This window comes from Saccostrea echinata, unplaced genomic scaffold (assembly GCF_033153115.1).
Source record: "Saccostrea echinata isolate AGI-Se365-2 ecotype Australia unplaced genomic scaffold, CSIRO_AGI_Sech_v1 ptg000008l, whole genome shotgun sequence".
Lineage (NCBI taxonomy): Eukaryota > Metazoa > Mollusca > Bivalvia > Ostreida > Ostreidae > Saccostrea > Saccostrea echinata.
This window is the reverse complement of record NW_026889757.1, coordinates 12,803,617-12,822,500: the sequence shown is the minus strand read 5'-3', so window position 1 is coordinate 12,822,500 and position 18,884 is coordinate 12,803,617. Positions and strand designations below refer to the sequence as shown.

The 18,884-nt window shown below is 33.1% G+C and overlaps 1 long non-coding RNA gene across 1 annotated transcript in view; it reads left to right on the top strand.

Moving 5' to 3' along the window:
- Nucleotides 1-18,884, top strand: part of LOC133181453 (uncharacterized) — a 58,923-nt gene that overhangs the window by 5,983 nt on the left and 34,056 nt on the right. The window contains exon 2 of the long non-coding RNA XR_009720473.1: nucleotides 16,008-16,152. This is a non-coding gene — a long non-coding RNA (uncharacterized LOC133181453). The remainder of the gene's footprint in view (nucleotides 1-16,007; nucleotides 16,153-18,884) is intronic.

Genomic DNA, 18,884 nt, shown 5'->3' with positions numbered 1-18,884 from the left:
GGTGGGGCCACAATAGGTATTACAAGGGGGGAAGTCTGGTAATGAACAGCATGGCCAAAGTTACTCAGGTGAGCGATGTGGCCCATGGGCCTCTTGTTTAAAATCTACTTTCCCAGTGGGACAGTGAAAATACTAAGCTGACCAGTAAAAATTTATGGCGATAGCCCTAGTGACCAGTAAACAAAAATAATCATTTCTAGCCCTGAAACCCCTGTGCTCTGCTCTGCAGGTGACACAAAAATACTATAATGGCATCCAAAATACGTTGAATGTGCATGTATTGGGACATGAATGGAATTCAATAAATAAATAAGAGTTATCTCTCTTTGGATATGTACTAAATAAATGAGTTTTTTTTCAACATGCTTGTTTTGTTCATGCATTGCCAATCTGCTGTGCCTAACATGCAGAAAGACTACCCAATAGTTATAATAATAATAAAAAAAAATGATGGGTTCTTACAAATAAAATACTGTCAGAGTTGTCCTTAAGAACTGAAATAGCATTGGATGTTAAGAAAGTAAAAGGGGGTCTGGGGTTCCTCCCTTAACAGGGTAGAGGGGGAATACCAGAATAACCGGGGTTTTACATCATCATAGGCAGGGAATTTTCCCAGCCTCCAGGTCTTAAGGACAACCCTGTGCTTTTAAGAATTAACATGTTCATTACTTGTAATGTTATCTTGGTATGATATCAATTAAAGGAAGAATTGATGGTGAAAGTGGATTTAAACAAAATGGGAAAAAAGTTACTTGTGTATTCATGCAGTGTTTTCCCTTTATTTCATAGTAAAGGGTTATATATCAGTCGTAACAGGCTATGCGTGAGGTGAATGAAAAAAAATTGTAGACATTACAACAATTATTTTTAAAAAATTTAATTTCTAAGCAGCATTTTTATCATGTGATTGGGCAGTTTGGCTGATGGTAGGTTCTTTAAGGAAACCACTGGTATTGCAGAAATTGTGTTTTTGTGTCCTTTTGGCATGATTTCATGATAAAACATATCTATCCCTGTTTGAATGATGTCCATGAGGAAAGTAGAAACAAGTGTAAATATATGACCTTTTTAGCCCTGACCAGGGCAGCAGATGGTCATTACAGGGTTTATTTTGTTTCTACTGCTGAGAGATGTAACTGACTGTCCGTGACTGGCACACTGACCATCGTTTGACCCCTGATGGATGTGAGTCTGTAGTTATTTTGTTTGATTAGGGAAGTCATGGTAATAGACCTTGTCATAGGGATACTGAATACACAACTTTTGAAGTGCCCCTGTACTGTCACCAGGACACTGTATACAGTAAAACTGCTTCTGAAGAGCCCCTGTAGTGTTTTGCTACTCACAGCTGGTCAGTTTTGCCATTTTGGAGATACTAAAGATTAGCAGAATTCTTATCTCAACTTTTCTCTTAGAAGTCAGTTTAGTCATATCTATAGTGGTATCACATGTCCTGATTTCTGTGTTTTATCAGTACCTGTTATGTTAATTATTTTAAAAGGATGCTTTGAAAAGGAAACGTATTAAGATCTAATTATGCATTTTTTGAGAACAAAAGGTCTGTCAGTATTCATTGGAGATTTCTGGCTTATTCAAGATCATTGTGGCAGCATAATGATTTATAAATTTTTCTAAATATCTCGTGCTTTACTTAAACTTTACATAACAGGTTAACATAGAAATACAGCATAAAATAAACTGAAATAAAAATATTTCTTAAAGGACAGGCCAGTGTCTTGAGTGACTAATTCTACTGACAGAATATGATAAATTTATATATAGAACTAAAACAATATTTGATTGATTGTTGTAAGTTTGACTCAGCAAATTTTGACGGTGTCTATAGGAAGTTTGAAATAGATGACTTGCATGTAGATGTTATTTCTTATAGCTGGCTTTAAAAAAACACATTTGAGAATGTTTTCCATAATAGGTCATACTATTCTCTGAATTGTAACAAAATGCAGAAAAATTAACAGAGCATGGAATGTGTATTTGAATGTACAAAAGACTGTTTGGAGCAAGTGGAATCAAATAATTCATTGAAGATAAAATGGAAGTCTAACACGGAGGTCTATTGGAAAAAGTGAAATTGATGTTTGTGATGCAAATTGTGATAGCAGAAAAAATATGATTAAATGTAGTAGTATCACACAAGCCCATTTATAAGAACATGGAATGGGAAAGTAAAAAAAAGTCCCCTAAAAAACTACGGACTACTGTAACAGTTCACTGTCAATTGAAATTAGTTTTTTCTTGCTGAAGGTGAATGCCCTATTAATATAGTTGATGTAAATTATATAGTACCTAGAGTGCTTAAGTGTTGATCTCTTTGCATAATAACAAAGTACTGCACCTGATACCACTGTCATTAGGTTTAATATTGAAAATCCCACAGGCTACTTTTGTGGGTCAGGACTAATTATAAAGGGCCTTAAGGTCAAACCACTGTTTGGTATCGATAGCAGTGCTTGCTCCTCGAGGGAACATTTCATGTAAAGCTTTTTACAGATAAGGCCAAAAAAATAATAGTCTTGTTTCCTGCTACCAGCCTGAAAAAAATAGGGTAGGTAGGTAGGAAAATTATTTTATTTTTTTCCGACAGCATTTTTTGGATATGAACTAATACAAGATCAAATTAAACATGTCACAGGTCAGTATTGTCTATTAAAATTATATTTCATGTCATTTGATGCACAACTCAAGTGGTATTTTTTGAAAGTCCATATTTTAAAAAACTTAGAATTTCATGAAATGGTTGTTTTGTGTTAAAACAGAAACCAATTACGGTGACAGAATGATGAAATTCTGGAAATTCACGATTTTTTTTCTTCCAAAACTAAAAAAAACTTTAAGGTTGGGCTCAAAAAGATAAGGTCGGTCAGGTAGCAGGAAACAAGACTATTATTTTTTTTTGGCCTAAATTAAATAAAAAAAAAAAAAGGAACACTATGTGAATTAATCTCAGTAACGTTGGGTTTTGAAAATAAGATAATGAAAAGTTATTATTATGGTATACTTGTGTGTACAGAAATGAAATGTAGATCTATATATATATATTAATAGTGAGCATCTCTGTAAATAGAATTTGATGGATAGCACTTCTGACTCTGTAAGAGGAAAATGTTCATTGAAACAAAACTTTTCCTCAATAATCGATACAACATAAGCCACCCAAATTACATCTGACGTCAATTTTCAAACAAGACTTTTATATCAATTTCTAATCAAAAAACGGCATCTGTGTTGAAAAAAAAGCCGAATTATTCTTCCGCATTCATAAGCTCTGGGTTGATGCAAGCAGAGTGTAATTGATTGGTGAAGATTTTGACTGACATAAGCAAGGCATAATGCATTAGTTGGAAATGAATGATTATATTTCATATTAAATGATGATAGATTAAATATATATATATGTATATATACATCATGGTCGTACAAATATGAAAGTAGAAAATGGGAGCGTATATATGTAGAAAAATAAACAAAACACCTTTTGAAAAGTTTCTAAGATAATAATTAACTGAATAAATAATAAAGAACAAGTGCACTAATATGGGCCCCAGTAAAAAGGTGAAAAAATGAAGATTCAAATTAATCAAAATTTTTCATCTCACATCATCAACTGATATCTAAACTATAAGATTTAACAAATTTTAGCGCTGAAATTCATGCTTATACAATGATCAAAGCCATACAATGTGGTAGGGGTCAGCCGACATCTGTGATTTTCTATAGTAAATCGGGGACGGGCATTCATTTCAAAGCCTTTGTTTATTGTCAGCCTAACGCTGTACAAACTTGTGCCAAAGACAAAAGATGCATTATACATTTATAAAACTTGTGCGATAGTAGGAAATTTGTACAAGATTAGGCTGGTACTTAAACTATTAAAAATGTATGAAAAGTTCGATGTTTTTCCTAAAGCAAGCGAGAGCTATTTATCTGTGTGACCTTTGTTGAACCCACCCGTGGAATAAATTATTTTCAATAGTCACATGAGTTCTATCCGTTAAACATTCCTCAAAAGTGCTCACCGTTAAACAGTCATGTTTTATACATGTATCGTTCGCCAAAGTCGTGCCGCTTTAGAGATGTTTGCATGTATTTGGTTTTATGAAAAACGGGAGGGTAAATAGAGCTTGGTATCGTTTAAAATATCATACATAAAAATGTCAAACATTTTTAACATTAATTATAAAAGATGATGGTACCGGTATTGAAAGCCATAATATTACTAGGGGTGAAACGATACACCTCCTTCACGGTTCGATACGTATTGTATAATTTTGTCTCGGTTCGGTTATTTTCGATACGATACATTTTGATAGAAGGAAACAAATTCAATGCTGTTTTATGCTTTCTTTTTCCAAATCTAGTCACATATTTTACGAATTTTATTTGCAAATTGACTAGAAGAAATTGATTAAAATTAATTGACTGTCAAAAATTATTTTACAAGCTATCAGTCATCAAAAATTTACGTTTTCTATACTTATTTTAGTTATTTATACTGAGTAATGTGTTTTGCCTTATGCCAAACCCGACTGAATAACGATCCCGATCGAAAAATGAACCGAACCGAAAATTAGAGATTTTGCACCGTGTATCAAACCGAGAAAAAATACCGCGGTGAATCGATACCGCGGTGAACCGTTTCACTCCTAAATATTACGAAGTTATAAATAAACACAATAAATTACATGCATGACTATAAATATATTTAATATCAGGATAACCTATTAAAACCTTCAAAACTTGTTTCCAATGGGTTTCTTAAAAATATAGATGGAAAAAATAATTAATCAACAATTATTTGAAGTTTAAAATTATTAAAACACGAAATGAAAATGATTTGCACAAACTTTTTGACTCACTGTTACTTACATATTCAGATTTTCTGGTTTTAAATAACATCGATAACAAATATATCAAACTATGTTCTTAAATGGTAATACAGTAAAACGGTTCAGTCTATACCCCTATATACTTTTTGTAATTTAAAATTGACAAAGAAAGTAATGTTAATATTTATTGTATTATTTCAAATGTAATCATGCAAAATTCTTAGTTTGATCACTATGGCTACAGGCAACTATACAGCTTAATTTTTTTTTTTATAGATAAAATTATTCAGCAAACTCACCCGTCAATGATCCACCACCAAGATTGTTCAAGTGCCGATTTAAATGTCTCCTCCCCCTGATTTAAATAGACGAAACTCAAATAGGTTCGGTATGACTTTTCCAGATTTGGTGTATCTATAGGCATTTAAAAATCTCCTATTGTTTAAAATCCATGATGATTTAGGTGATGTTTAACGTGATTCTGAATTAGAAATATCCACCAGTGTTTAACTATTACCAATAGACAAGGATCTGGTAATACATTCTGTATTAAAATGGCACTGAAAAAGGGCCCATTCTCTATTACTTAAGTGCACTTGTCCTGTAACATTTTTTGAAATTTTGTTTCTTTAAATTTTTAAACCTATTGCACGCTGAGCCAATTTCAACCAATTTTGGCATCCATGGGTGACCGTGATGAAGGGAAAGAAAAGTTGTGAATTTCATGATCCCCACCCTCCATGGGGCCTGACATTTGGAAATGATTTGTTTATAGGGTTTAGTCTGAGGGGTGGGGCTAAAACCATCAAAATTATTGCAATCTTCAAAGATCTTCTTTACTCCTAACATCAAGCATTTGAATTGTTTGCATGATTATAATATAAAACATTGAGCCCTCTACCAAAATTATGAAATTCATGACCCCAAGGTCAGGGGTTCTGGAGTTAGGCTGGGGTTCACTTGATCAAATGGTGAAAATGCATTTCTTTAAAAATCTTCTCTACATGATCCGGGGTATTAAGCAAACTAACTAAGTGCTTGGTTATGATGAGCAAGGGTGCCTCTTCCAAGGTTGTGGACCCTTAGACAGGGGTTCTGGCATTAGGGCAGGACTCTATTTACAGTATAGTGAAAATGCATATATTCTGAAATCTTCTTCTCTGCTGCTGGGTATTTAGCAGATAAATTAAAAAGCATTGTTATGATGAGCTATGATGCCTCTTCCTAAATTGTGAAAAAAATGGCCCCTAGGTCAGGGGTTCTGGTGTTGGGTGGGGCTTTTTTAATAACATGGTGAAATGCAACAATTCTTTGAAAATGGTCTCTGCTTCTGGGTATAAAGTAAACAAAGTGATGGTTATAATGGGCAAGGTTTCAAAGAATTTTCTCTATAAAAATCTTCTTGGTTACACAGGTGAGCTTTATGGTTCAAGGGACTTTTGTTTATAATTATGCTTAAAGAGTTTCTTATGTAGCAACAAAAGGGGAAGATTTACATTGGACTTTTTCAAAAACATTTTAAAATCTCACCTGAATAAAATTTTACATACTGCATGTATAACAGGAAAAGAATTTTTTTCTCCTTAACTGCAAAGCCATGTTACTCATATCAATATTGAAGAATCTTCATGTTGTGTGGAATCAGAGACCCGGTTGGAACATGCAAAGATAGAGTCAATAAATCTGCTGGAGAAGTCAGCAGGGCTATTTTAAGTTACTTGGGTGAGCGTTATGACCCATGGGTCCCTTGTATTGATGTTTAATTGCTGGCTAGGTTCAAGTTTTGTATTGTTCGAACTTTTGTTTATTATTCACTACTTTTGGATTTTTTTCTTTTTTTTTTGTTTTTTGTTTTACACGTTTCTAATGTACTTCATAAGTTGTACTAGTTTTACACATGTTAAAAAAAAAAAATTACTAAACCCCATGTTGTATCAGCCCTATGGAATAATTACTTTGTGTTGGGCACATTGAGCAAGTAGACATGAATATATACAGTCGTTTGACCAGTTCCGAATTTTGATCAGTTCCGAATAATTAATGATTTAAGAGCTGATAATTAATAAATTCAAAAGTGTAAACATAAATTCATGCATATGTAAGGGTGAAACGATTACACGTGTGAACGGCGACTTTTTGATTAAGGACATTGGCAAGTCAGGGTTTTCCGGAGAAAAAAGGTTTAATACATGGGTTTTTCACTTATGAAAAAGTGATTGAGAGTGATCTCCCGTGTAGAATTCTCTAAGCGGTGAAAACTAATAAAGCGTATGATACAGAGGTAAACAGAAAGCACGTGTACTTCCTTCAACGGGTAGAATCATCTATACAGCAAGAAAGAAAAGTAGTAATGGCTTTGTAGTGCATTGTATTCAGGGGACAAAGAGCCAACAGGACGTCATTTACCATGAGTTATGCTCAGTATGCTGGGAAGGGCTAAGCTGTGACATATGCTGAAAGGTAGACCGACAGAGATCAGTTCTTTGGTCGTGTGAAGGAAGCAGCATTTAGTAACTACGAATGAAAATTAAAATAAATCCATGCCAATATTTTTTTGACAATATGTTTCAATCAATTCAGTCAATTACATGATGGAAACAATCAGCTAGTCTGACTCTCTTGACCAGTATGAATAATATGTAATTATAGCTGTTAAGGGAAGTAACTCAAAAATAAAGATCGGTGCTGGTATGTCCTTGTCTTGTTTCTATATATACATTTTCAGCCAAAATATCTAGAAGTCATAGGAAATGAAGATACAATAATATATATAATACAAAAACTATATGAAATAAGTGGGTTTTGGAGAAATATTATGGTGAAAAATTATGTAGGTCCCTTTAATCAACATTTTACATAGGAAATGCATTGAGAATTGCAAAAACACTGATTTGAGAAAATCTAAAAAAGAAGGTTGGCTTGGTATGTTAAACAATCCAGAATTAAGCCTGTTTTTTACAATTAAACCTACTCAAGAGTTCTTGAAAAATTCTATACAATAACCAGGAACCTTGCCAATGTCCTTAAATGTTCTAAATGTTTACGAATTGAGTAAACATTTACACGAAGGTCATTATCAATGTCTATCAGAAGTAAAGATAAATACAAACAAGTTGTTTTATTTCATATTTACCAAAGAAAATAATTGTTTTCTGTTTTAATCAATACCGGAAACATGTTATTAAACAAAACTATCTAAAACCCAATACCGTCTATGATATATTTAATTCTGATTTTTGAGTAGCGAATACTAACAACGCATTATGATTTGATTTTATTTTTCCAAGTATAAAACTTGATTTACTTCGATTAAATTAATATAATACGTTTTCACCAGTCTTAGCAAAGTGTTTCATTACAATCAGCAGATCACAGTATACTTAATTCAGGATTAAAAGATCCGTCTTTGCAAGTTTAATTTGACAATGCTTATACTACGCCCGATATGTAGCCAAACAAAATAGTAATGCAATATTGGGTGACGGCATAGAAAGTGAATGAGTTTAATGCGCTAAAATCATATTCTTTTGTCATAAAAACCAACAAATAAATAGTTATAACTACTCATACTTACATTATAGTGAAAGAATAGAGTATTAAATTAGTGTTTCATGAGTAAGTAACCATAAAAATTCAACACAAAATATTCTCCCCAGGAGTCCCATGTAAACGATAACATTTCGTTTACTGCTGATCGTTTAAACATTTACAAAATTCAGTAAACATTTCAGCCTTGTGCATATGGAATGAAGGCTTATCTATGAGTATTAGAATTATATGAAGTTTTGATTTTTTGCCGTCAGTTTGTGTTCACTATCGTACTTGAAACTGGCGACATACTTTTACAATGCAACATATCTGAATCCCACGACACCTTTGTTTGCAGGAAAACGTCCGTAAAAACGTCAATTTTTCACACAAAACAACATTTCAACTATCAAAAGTAAGTTTCATATGTATTTTACAGTTATGATTCAGTTCCGATATTTAGCAGAATTCTGCTAATTTGAATCCAAAAATCCGATATGAATGAGTGTTTTCCGATGTTTCTGGTACTTTCTAATTTTGCATCAATCCATGTCCGTTTCTGTCTGGGTAGTTTATTCAAGTTGTTTTGTCCGTGTTTTGTTCTAGTCTGCATCATTCAGACGTTTGGTTTTATCTCCAAGTAAGGTAAACAAAACATAAGGATGATTCAGACTTCCTTACAATGGCGTGGCGGTTTATTCAGCCTGGTTAGGATGTAACAGTTGTTGAAAAAACTGTCAAACTTCGATATTTGTCACTCATTTAAATCTTTTTAGGACTCCATAAAGCCCTTTTTTTGGCACCCCCTTGACCCCCCCAAAAATTTCAGATATATTGGCCAATTCATAGAATCATCACTGATTTTAACAAATACCAAAAGCTTGCCGAAAAAAAATAATTGGACTGCCGGAAGATATCGGAATATTTTCGTGTTGTCATTTTACTAGTTCCGAATACCCAAATATAAACACTATGTAATACATTAGTTTTCTGTTATTTCTTCATTGTAAATGTGACTGTTATTTCTCTTTATCCTTTGGAAATACCACTTACTTAATGGTAAGCATTTATTTTAACTTTTCTTAAGCATGTCAATTGATCATGTGTGGGACAGATATTTTTAATTTAGTGTCGAATTGCATGGGAACCGCTAAGGTATTCGGAACTCATCGGCTTATTCTTAACTAGTAAAATGAGTACCCATGTTAACTTGCTAAAATAAAAAGTTTTTTTGAAAGGCTGAACTTTTATGAAACAACATTTAATTCCGCAAGTCATTGAACTACTTTGACAAACAAATTAGATTTTAAAATAATGCCGTCATATATTTATAGCACCGCCTAATCGGTTCCCTATTCACAACTGGTCAAACGACTGTAGTATACCTAAACTGCTATATATTAGATTGTCATGATAGTTGTTAGAGGTGACTTACAAAATGTATATTCTTAATTATTGTCTTTCAGACTTTAGATATATCTCAGAGGCTAATGTCCTTTAGCAATTAATTCTTTGGAGGATTGGATGACACATTATGTGTTCACATTATCTTAGATTGAATATAAACATCATGACCTTGCATGAATCAAGCACTAGTTGTCAATCTTTATCTTCTGGAAGCATCCTAACCTAACACTGACCTATAAGTTGTACAAGGTTGTAGCGACATGATGCATCATTGTCATTTGATTGATTTCTACTAACATTGCATGTCTATATCACTCTCATACCCCTCTTCCCCCATCCCCTACAGCCCCTCCCCAGAAAAGTTCTGCACATCACAGTGGAGTTAATTTGTGTTAAACCAGCCTTTTGTGTGCAAGAAAGATGTGCAAGTTTGAGACCTTCTTTTTCTAACAAATATTTATTTCCATGGACAATTTTATTTTATTGTGAATTTTAAAATTAATATAGACTGTCTCTTAGGTCACAATTCATGGTCACTGATGAATTTCTATCTAAAGAATCACAAATAAAAGTTGTTGGAAAATGCCATATCCAGCGATTGCACTAAATTTTGAATACATCAATTTATGTAAACGTACAGTATATATAGTAGTTATTGTGTTTTTGATTCACTGAATTCTTTGTTAATTTTAAGTGGATTGTACTTTCAAAAGAATTTTAAGTTGCATCACTTGGACTGGAAGTTGCAGATGAAGTCATGAATGCATGTGTATACATTGCATAGGATTTGGCATTATCATGTTACTGTGATATTGTTTGGTTATGCCATTTTTGCACCAGTAATTTGTCAATGAGAATGTTTGTTTTACTTATTTATAAATAGATTTATTATGCTTTGTTATTGATATTATATGGCCAAGATATTTTTAGGGAGTTGAGAAAATTGAACCTGAAGATTTCCATTATTGATCAGTTGATATTTTTAGAGCTGGAATTCTACTGTTGCTGAGGAGTAAAAGGAGATTAGGTTCCTTTACAAAGAAATGGCAGCTCCAGGACTTGATAGATAAAGCTCCTGCTGAAAAAGTAAAAATAAAAAAAAAAAAGACAAAGTTGTCTCAGTGACCTTGAAGAGCTGCCAGCTAATTTTTAGTCTGCAGCCGTCAAAACAAATTTTTTTTTGGTGATGTCACTTGAAAACAAGGATCAGAGATTATGTAACACAGAGAAACAAGTAGGCTAGCTGATAGGGTTGTGGTCTTGTGTTTTAATGTCGTAAGATCAGAGATAAGGCATATTATTTTATTTCCTATGCCTGTCCATTAAATCAATCTTAGCTTTTAAGTCCTGAACTAGACGGAAGTCATACAGAATGCAACTAAAAGGGAGGTAAAAACATAGTTCCAACCCAACCCCCACTGATCTCTCTCAATCGCTGACCCTTTCAGTGGAATTTTTTTCATTTTCAATATGGTAAAGAAAAAAATGTGAAGTAAGCACTTTGAAATGCATCCTACATGTCTATGATGCTGCCAGAAGATTGCTCAGAGTGCTGTATACATGCGTACCTTACAGACTTGCTGTCTGATGAGGGCTAGGCAGTGTAGATGTGTGCCACTTGTTGAATTGTAAACAAAAAGATTATTGGCACAAGGATCTACTTGATATATGATGAACTCTCTCTCTCAAAAAAAAGATCTTAACTATGATCTATGCAGAACCATTCTATTTAAAAATTGTAGCATTGTTAAGTTTTATCTTCACAGAAAGCTTATTTGGTTGTTTAAAGTATCGAAATTCTATTCCACTTTGCGAGACTCTGAATAGATATATGTTTACTAATTCCTAAAAGATATTTATGTTGATAAAATGATTTTTTTTATAGATGGGAATGTTCTTTATAGATCTGACAAGTCCTCAAGCATTTTTTTTTTCTGTTGTATATAAAAAAAACCCAAAAAAAAACACACACACAGAGAGAAACTGGTTAGATCACATTATGACCTCTGAGGCAGATATTTTTTCCCTATAATGTAAGTACAGTTGCATATATCATATACATGTAAGCATTTTCATACTCATTATCAACAAAGAAGAAATGTGAAGTGTTTAGTTTTAAAAAAAACTGTATACTTTCTATTAGATTTCAGACAGTTACATGCATATGGCCTTGAATAACAATTCTTTTCCCTGTCTGCAAGTAAGAATTGGGTTTCTGAGGCAGTTGTTAGACGTAAATGATGCAAAATATATCTCTTAATACGTTTCTGGATTCATAGGAAGACGTTGAAGGGCAACCTATGTTAGTTTTGTAGCATGTTTACTTTGCAGCAGGTGATAGATGATGACATTTATTGTGAAGTATAATGATGAACACAAATTAAAGTCATGTTGGCACAGACATTTTAAAGCTCATAAAATCTACCAAGCTCGGTCAGGATTAAAAGCAATGGTGTATTATTGCCACTGTGACAAGATAATGTTGTACTGAAGGTCATGGCCATAAAATTATGCTTAATATCAGATAGAGTTATATCCCTTTGGATACTAAGCAGTGTGTTTTTGTTTTAACCTAAGTGATGCAACAGTGTGGAGTTATATGTTTTCAGCTGATGCAATGTTTACATATGTAAATAACAGCTACAGGATTGCACAGGGGATAGACTTCTACTCTGCAGAAAATATAGAAAATATAGGCCATGTACAAAAATAAATGTAAGAAATCGATCAAAACAATGACTCATCACTGTATAATTGGGACCTCTTAGATTAATGATTTGGGTTTATATATTACTGCCAGAATCAATCTCATGCTTTTTGCAGTATAGTCGGAACAGATTAGGAGCAATGATGGACTTAAGTTGGAAGGTTAAGAATGTTTTCCATTAATAAGGTCACTTTCTGCGTATTCCACACAGTTTGTTTACTTCATAATTTTCTTCTAATGTTAATAAATGCCTAAAGGGAAAGTTAAGAGGGGCATTCACAGAGGTGGGTTGTTTACAAAATAAAATGTTATCTGAATTTTTTATGTGCCAAAGGTTAACATCGAGGGCAGAGGGAACATATTGTTTCTGCATGAAAAAGTTTAAATAATGACTATTGCACACTACGCTGACACTAGCTATTTATGATTTTTTGGCCCAGCATAAATTCTGAAGCTATATATACATACAGATATAGTCCAAGAGGGTGAAGAATTGTTTCAATAATAAGATAGAGAAGACGAGGAAATAATTTATGCAAGATAAAACATATGTGATATATATATATATTCTTGATGTATCTTCATAAGAGATAATTTACTGCAGGTTGCAAATTATCTGACTTGCATGCGATTCAGCTTTGTGTATAAAAGTATGAGCATATCATATGCTGCTCTCATAACATATGACAGAATGTCACGCAGCTCTTACAAGTGTGTACTTTTGGTCCAGCTTATTTATGAATATCATTTAGACTGTACGACGTGTCTTACAAACAGATGAGTGTCATATTACTTTAGTGTATATATAATTAAAACAAACAAACAAAAGCTCAGCAATCTCCCATGCAGGCTTGTGATTTTATGTTTGTGATTATACATTTAATATTGAACAGTGTATAATCCAGGCCCTTCCCCTAATTATTTGTGTTAATTTTCCCAATTGTGACTTCCTCCAAAAATTAAAAGGATTAACATGTAATAAGATATGTAATTACTATAAAGCTTGTTATTCATATTCTTCTATATTTCAAATCAGAAATTTATAAAGTTGATAATAAACACTTGATTGCAGAAACCCAATATGTAATGAATTTAATGTATGTGAGATTGTAATGTGTATTTATAAGATTTTCACAAAATTTCTAAAAGGTTGTTAATTTTCCCAATTTTTACGACCCTGGCCCCTGCAGTCCATAAAAGTTGTGTGAGAGTCCATGCAGGTATTTATCAATACCAATTGGTCTGGTTCATTCTTGTATACACCTGTTATATTGAACTACATTCAGCTTGATATATTTTCAAAGATATTTTTAAAGGTACATTAATGTGTTCAACATACTTTGTTTAGGAAAGGTGACATTGCTGTTTTTATGTGGCTAAAAATAACTTTTTGTGGATTTATAAAGAACTTCCTACAACAAGCTGACAATTAAAACAATGTCAACGATCAACTGCCAACACATAAATTGAGGTGGAAAACTGTTAATTAGTCTTCACCAGTTGACTCCTATTATTTATATCCTGTAATTTTGAAATTTATTTCCATACTACATAAGTATATTACTATATATTGCATGAAATTAATTTCTGTGCCACTTAATACACTAGCTGTGTTGCATTGTGTCAAGTTTGCCATATTATAAATTTAAACTCTAAAGAAAACATTTTGAAAAAACACACACAAATTACTGATATTATATATATTATAAACTTGTAAATAAGAGGTATTATTATTTCAGCTTACTAGGGTGTTGGTGCCTTTCATTTATGAAATGTGTCATAAAACAAGAAAACGTTACACCTCCCTGCAGGTGGTTTTTTCATTAATTGACTTGATTCTTTAATCCCTTTAATAAATGCTTGTTTACTTCGGGGCCTATAGGCATCTTGAAGCACCCCCAGAACAAAACTATTGATCTAGTGACATAAGGCCCTTTGATAAAGTGTTATTAGAGGTTTTGTTTATGTTATTGAGACCCAAGACAAACCCATGATTATAGTGGTTGACTTTTCCTGTCTGTAAGTGATGGATCCCTAATGTTTTTGTCCATAGAACTATAGGGAGTAAATCCTATCTTACCAGTGGGGTATATTTGATTAATAAATCCCTGATTATCCAGTTGTATGGGTAAAATACATGATTGTAAAGATAACAGTAAATTGTTTATTCTCAATGTACTAGTTAGTAGTACTTGTACTCAGTTTGTTTTACATTAAATAGAGAGAAATTATATAAAAGAAAAAGTATGGCAGTGTATACATGTACCATATTTGATGCCAACAATCAAAAGTCAGTCACTACTAAAGATGATCATCCCAAATCAATTATTGATTACAATCTTCATAATCATATTGACTAAATTGAAAAAAAAAATGAAAACATGATCTAAAGAACCTTTAGAAATAACTTTGTACATATGTTGTAGTAGCCATACACTTTCATATATAGTATTCCCTTTAGCTGAAATAGTACAATGTTATTGTTGAAATGAACAATGTCATTTACAAATTGTTATACTGTCCATTGGCATATCTTTTCCTTATTATTGTAATAATTTCATACTTGTCTGTTATATATGGGCTCTAAATTAGAAAATAAATGTTCTATTCTGTTCTGTTCTATGTTTTTCGATATTCTTCTTTTCATCTGTGAAACTGATGGTGGTGCCTTGTACAGCAGCTATGGACTGGAAGATTTAAAGATTACTAGTATTATTTACAATTAAGTAAACACAGAAGAATTTTGATCAGTAAAAAGTTTGGGCTTTTCAGTTCTTTAATCATGTAATGATTGACTTTTGATTATATTGTATAAAAATTTTGATTCCCCAGCACTAGTATTATACAAGTATTTGGGAAGAGATTCAATTTTATAATCATGTTAATTTACTAAAACATTGGACACAAATCAGACAAATTCTATGCATTAATTGCTTGAGTAAAAAAAATATAATAGAGTCTTGGAGATACCTCTTTCTAATGCATCTATGTTGTATGTATGAACAAATTTTACAGGTAAGATGTTGGATATATGAACAAATTGTACAGGTAATGTGAAGTCTTACCCTTATCTGAGGATTCATCATTGGAAAGAATTAACCTCACCTGTTAATTAATTAGCAATTTTTTCATATCCTCTGTAATAATTTGATATATGTCTTAATTCACACCCTTTATTTTCATTAACACCTTCTTTAATTTTTCACAGGATGGGAGTTAAATTATGAGAAAATAATGAATGTGTGTCACAAAGAAACTAATTAAAATCCTGGAAAGAGTTAATAAGATGTAATGAATGTTACATAATGTTCCCTTTAAGAAAATGGACGAATCTAAAAGCAGAGAAACTGTGACAGGTCATTAATGAAATGTCTGTGATGTAGGAAAAAGTTATATAACCTAGAGATGGGTTTTTTGTATCTTCATGGATGACATTAAGAGGAAAAATCTTCCTCATGTATGTAATTAATTCCAGCTAATCTTCTGTCAGCTTGAGTAAATATTTCTTGCTTTGGTAGATGGTGATGGTAAATGAAGGGCCTGGGACTTGAACTCTATTGGAAAGACACCATGAGGAGAGGGTCTATTGGGTGATGATGTAACCTTACCGCCATTCTTAACTCCACCAAAAGAAGAGCCAGCTGGAGATCTAACCATTAAGGGGTAATGACCCATGTACCAGAGAGATAAGGGTGACAACTCTGCATGCATCATTAATGGGCCCACTTTGCACCTCCATATATTGAAGATTTCCATTACTGATAGAAGAATAACTCTGTCCAGGCTAATTGTTAGGATTCAATGGGTTCTGGACCAAAAGTGAGAAAAACAACAAGTTATTATTGAAACACTCTTTGATGTTTCTTTTAAATTGCAATCTACCGGTATTAATTTTAGTTTAAGATGGGTATGAAAAAGGCATTAGATCATTAAAAGGCTAGCTTTCACGCTGCATACTGTCTAGTTTTCACAAAAGCTATGTTTGTGCATGAGGTAAACTAAAATAAAAAAGCAAAATAGTAGGCCCAGAATTGTCTAGACCAGCTTTCATTAAATAGGGTGCAGTGAATAGTGTGCACAGTGCACCGTGTTTGTCTAATTTCCTTAGAACTTTCACAAATAATTTATCATCATCAAACAGGAGTATTGCATGAAATACTGACTTTTCCTGTCGATGATTATACCAGTTAATATTGTTAGGGGTTGAAGGTTCTATGTAGTGTTCCATCCGTCACTCACGTATTTATCTTTTAACCTATCTGTCACTCGTTCTCTGACTTGGAGCTGAAAAGTGACGAAACTAATAATGCTTCATTTAAATAATTGAATTTGTATTTCCTACATGTGTGGAGAGGATTAGGGGAGGCCAAATTTCAATAGTATTTATTGGTGGGTCATTAACTGACAAGAGAGAAATCTATTTTGTATGGAACATGGGGTCCTGATGTTATACTAGCAAGTTGTTATGGACAAAAGGAAAGATCAGAGTAGAAAGACATGAGAAACTACATGATGTGCATGCCAATAAATTTTTTCAGGCATTTTTTTCCATACTTGATGTATTGAGGGAGAGCAATTGTGTTTTAGGGGAGGGGGTGTTATATTCAATATAAATTGTAGATAAATGATGAACTGTACTTTATGCAGTTATTAATTTATTGATTTAATACATAGATATGTTAAAATTCTGTCCCCATTCTTTGAATAATTTGGTGACATTAGGTAACTGCTTTTAGTTCAAATGACCATCAAGAGTAGCCACAAATGCTTGAATTTAAATGATTTCATTCATTGGTTCAGGACAGGTTTTTATAAATGTATCTTAAGAAAATGCCTCTTATCAGAAATCAATCGAATCAATCTGAGAGTAGTGAGCCAACACCCCTATCAGTGTTAGTATGTGTGTACTTGTAGAAACCTTGAAATGCTGTAGTTCGTTTGTTTGTTTGTTGTTTAACGTCCCTCTCGAGAATTTTTCACTCATATGGAGACGCCACCACTTGCCGGTGGAGGGCTACAAATTTTGACCTATGCTCGGTACTCAGGGCCATTGAGCAGTGAGGAATCTTTTTTGTGCCAGCACGTACTGCGACACGGGACCTCGGTTTATACAGTCTCAGCCGAAGGACCGGTTTCTACGTCCCGCAGTGGGATTCAAACCCGCGACGTAAGGATCAACTCCTTACTCCACGACTCTAGGGCAGATGCTCTAACCACTGTGCCACGCGGGCGACAAGTTCGTTTGTAAGCCATATCCACATATATTATGGATTCATTTCTTAAAAAATTCTTTTTCTATGTTTTGTAAGTATATAAATATCAAACCATGGTATAGATACTGGTGGTGCCAGTTACAAATCGTTCTTACACCTTCCTATGTTTTGAGTGCAGTGTAGTAAATCTACCAACTGTCTCTTCTCGTTCTGATTATCAGTCAGATCCTGAGAAAAAAAAGGATAACGCCTGTCAAAAAGATAGAAATCTAGCAACCATCAAAATGATGACTTTAATGTGCAGCAAGCTTCCGTGCACACTTCATGAACTCTTTAGGCTTTTGTGCAATTTTATATGCACATTCAGCAGATCCAATTTATTTCTAGTGGAACAGAATTTTAATTAGTTTGATCGATCTTTTCTTTAAATAGTCTCTCAAGTCCGTCCTTTTGTCTTGAGTTTTCTTAAAAAGCTGCTTTCTGGTGCATACAGGAATGCATATTAAGTTTTCTTTAGCAGTACGATAAGAAAATGCACAGATCTGCACATTGATGTGCAGTGTCTTATGATCTGTTTTGTGGTATAGCTAGTGTCAAGCAAGTAACAACATTTTGCCCACTTAAGGTTACAAATTTAAATCTATTCAAAGACTGTTTGAAGATAAAATTTTCTTGATAATTAAACCTAAATCAAGAGGAAAGTGAGTTGTATAACTGAATTTGACACATACATGATATGATCATAGAATAATAACATAAGAAAAAAAGATTTAGAAACACATGCCTCATTACACACTCCATTGAATTGGAGAATGAAAGTGTGTGAAATTGAGATTTAATTAACCATTTTAGAATTTGTGAAATCTATTGTTTAAATATTTTTTGTACTTTGCATATCTTAGGGTCATTTTTTAGGTCATGGGCCTTTTGTAATCTGTGTAATTCTATGAACTTGTGGGACACCGTGTAGGGTGATTGTGTTTAGGCTTTGAGGTTATGGAGTTGGAATCCAATATCAGGAATCAATCACAAGTAAACGGAATGCTACTAGATAGAATTAAAAGTCCTTTTATTCTCTTTACTGTGTGGTTTGAGGGTTTTTCTTAAATTCCTTTGTATTTTTCCTGTGCAAATGACTTGGAGCAGAAAATAAGTGAAATGCAGAAGTATTTTATTTTTGAT